Source organism: Austrofundulus limnaeus, unplaced genomic scaffold (assembly GCF_001266775.1).
Source record: "Austrofundulus limnaeus strain Quisiro unplaced genomic scaffold, Austrofundulus_limnaeus-1.0 Scaffold978, whole genome shotgun sequence".
Taxonomy (NCBI): domain Eukaryota; kingdom Metazoa; phylum Chordata; class Actinopteri; order Cyprinodontiformes; family Rivulidae; genus Austrofundulus; species Austrofundulus limnaeus.
In genome coordinates this window covers 102,332-105,559 of record NW_013953380.1, presented here as the reverse complement: position 1 = coordinate 105,559, position 3,228 = coordinate 102,332, and the positions used below count along the sequence as shown (strand labels likewise).

Here is a 3,228-nt window from a genome sequence, read left to right as displayed (position 1 = left end):
GGGAGAGCTGGAAGGGGTGGGGGCTGTCTGTGTGTGTGTGTGTGTGTGTGTGTTAAATGTATACTGTCTGTCTTAAGATTATCTTTTGTTCGTTTTTGTGTTTTAGTTCCCTTGTTTCTGTTCCTCAGTGTCTCCTGTGACGTTTCTCATTTCCTCCCTCGGTCTGCTTCCTTTTTGCTTTGAGTACCTGCAGTCTTTCTGCTCTTTGGTCCAACTGCTGACAAACGTTACAGAATGCTGAACTCAAGCATGGACACAGCAGAAAGGTTTTTTTAAAATGTTTTAAGACCAATACTGAAGTGGAGGTCCTTGCATCTCTCCTTCTGGTGGAAGAGGAGAAGAAGTTGCCTCACTAGTGGGGCTCAGCAGTGTTCCTGCTGTCTGACCGAAACTGGTCCCAGTACCAGAGCAAGTGCAGCCACGACTCGCAGCTGGAAACTCCTCCCACTCTCGGCGTCTTCTCAGTTAATCCTGTAACATGAAAAGAATTCATTACTTTCTCTACRTCTCCCGACCGCATGTAAAATCGCCAAAACTAGTTGATGACAGAATAATTACAACTTTCCCAATAGTAGCAATACATTCCTGATAACTTCTCTCCATTTTCCTGAGATGAGACATTTACTTGTGTTACTTGTGCACACGTGTCTGACATAACTGATTTGCTTCAAGCCAGTTGATGGAAACACGTCTGATTAGCATTTCTTTGTTTTTACATGTTTGCGAATTTTTAAAAATTTGCTCAAAATTTGAATTAAAATTGGATGGAAACACGGCTACAGACCCAGAGCAGCAGTAGCCCTGGCAAGAGGTGTGAGAAACACTGCATTGTTGACATGGATTCTTGATCGATCCCCACTCACCATACCATATACTACATTGCTCCACCTAACAACAGGTGATGCTGTAGCAGTGCAGTTGGACATTCAGTCAAATGGCAAATCCAGGCCCATCATTGCAGCCTCTGTTCATCTTCTGTTTGATTCACAGCAGACACTATATCACAGGAGTTTATCACAATAGTTGATTAGTCAGTAAGTACGTAAGTAAGTAAGTAAGTAAGTAAGCAAGCAAAGTTTTATTCCTATAGTGCCTTTCATAGAAATACTGTATATTCACAAGTGAAGGGGGGCAGTTAACACCCATTCAAGAAGACACATGACAAACAGGGGAACAGGTGAACCGGTCATGCAGCAACAGAGTTGCGCTACCTTTAACACCGCCTCCYCCAAGTGCACTGCTCCCAGAAAATTAAGGAAGTAAAACAGTGGTCAGTTCATTGTATGACCMTTTGGGAATTTTGGCCCCATTTAGTTTAACTGCTAAACTGTTGTTACAAGAATTTTGCAAAAGAAATTTTGGATGGGATGAAGTTAGTCCACACACTCTCTCTCTCTGCAATGGTCTGATTGGTTGAAAGACTTGCAGAAGATTTCAGAGTTTAAAATGGATCGCTGCATTAAAACACACGACTTTGGGAAACCTGACAAAGCACAACTTGGCAATTTCTGTGATGCAAGCCTAGATGGMTATGGAATAGTTTCTTATGTGAGGCTGGAAAAGAATAATGCATCACATGTTGCCTTCATGATGGGTAAAGCCAGAGTCGCACCTCTTAAACAAATGATACCCCGACTGGAGCTTACAGCAGAAGTTCTAGCAGTTCAAGTGGACAAGATGTTGCAAAAAGAGTTGCAACTAAAACTGGAAAAGTCAGTTTTTTTGGACTGATAGTACAACAGTACTAAAATACATCTTAACACTGAAAACCAAACCCATTTTACCACCAGAACTGTTCAATCAACAGGATCTTTGTGTACGAAAAAGGTGGAAACAAGTTCAATACATGGCAGAGCTATTTTGGAAAAGATGGTTGTCTGAATACTTGCCTTTAATGCAAGAGAGACAAAAATGGACTGAGAGGAAAAGATGTCTTATACCAGGAGACATTGTTCTGATTGCAGATTCCACAGTTCCAAGAGGACCATGGTTGATGGCAAAGGTCTTGAATCAAGATGCAAAGGGCTTGGATTGCTCTGTGAGCCTTCAAACGAAAACCAGCATTCTGGAATGACCAGTCACAAAACTCCTGTTGCTACTGGAAGCAACACACGAAAAGGAAGATTAAAAAAACATTTTTGGACTAATAACTTTCATTATTGTRAAAGGATTGTTAATTTAGAAATAGCTCTTTCCAGTACTTTTATTTTAATTGTGATAAAAGCACAATTAAGGGCCGGAGTGTAGGAGCTATTTTAACCTTTTTTACATTTGAAATTGTTCTTTGTTTAAATTATTTAAGATTACCTTTTGTTGTACACAAATACACAAAATAAAATACACAAAAGGAAAGCTGAGTTGTAAAAAAATTGCTCTGATCCTATGTTTACATCAGAAACACAGGGTCATATGCAAAAAAAACTACTCGCAAGAGAGCAAGTCAGCTTGGGCGGGGGTGGGGGTTGGCTTAGGTCAGATACCACATGAAGGGGAGGTAAGATGGGGTGGGTTCAGAGGAGTAGGTGATGTTGAAGGAGGCGGGGTCTGTGTTAGGACCCAACCCTGGCCCCCTCCAGAGTCCAGAGTCACATGWTGTTRTCATCTYTGYTCAGTTCGCCAGAGCTCAGAGTTCCCTCCTCTTCAGCCATTGGATTCCGTGGCCRGGTCCAACACGGGTGATGGGGTGGGATGGAATCAAGCCTTTGTTGACATTCCATCYTGGGGAGATWCAGATAAACACTGCCATCAAGGCCGTGCYGCTGGGAGCCAAYAGATAAATACAAYTGTTCTGGAACAAAGCAGCCTTGAATTTCCTGCTGCTTTTWAAATGTCTTAACTGCATCTCTGAAGTGGYRRRAAAAAAAACAATCAGCCSAATTTCGAGTATTCCTCACYTCTCRCCKTCTAAAGCTTCACCCAGATGTAATCCTACATACCAAAGGCTTGCTCCTGAGCTGCGATCCTCATCAGAATCACATCCACTTTGCRAATTATTTCCCACAGCTGCAGAGTCTGTGTGCTTCCAGCCCAGCAGAATCCTTCAAGTGCGCCCAACAGCTCCTCAAAAGCCCGAACCACTGTCAGGGTCGCTTTCACTTTTCGATAAATCTGGAAATCTCCTCCGCCGATTAGCATGACTCTAGGAGCTTTTCAGGGGTGCCACCGAGCCATTGGTTCAGATATGTTGATGACACCTGGGTTAAAATCAAAGCCCAGGAAGTCCAACAT

At 42.6% G+C, this 3,228-nt stretch overlaps 1 protein-coding gene across 2 annotated transcripts in view; it reads left to right on the top strand.

The window, feature by feature from the left end:
- The window catches only part of p2rx3b (purinergic receptor P2X, ligand-gated ion channel, 3b), a 38,255-nt gene that overhangs the window by 12,560 nt on the left and 22,467 nt on the right, over positions 1 to 3,228 (top strand). The window lies entirely within an intron of this gene.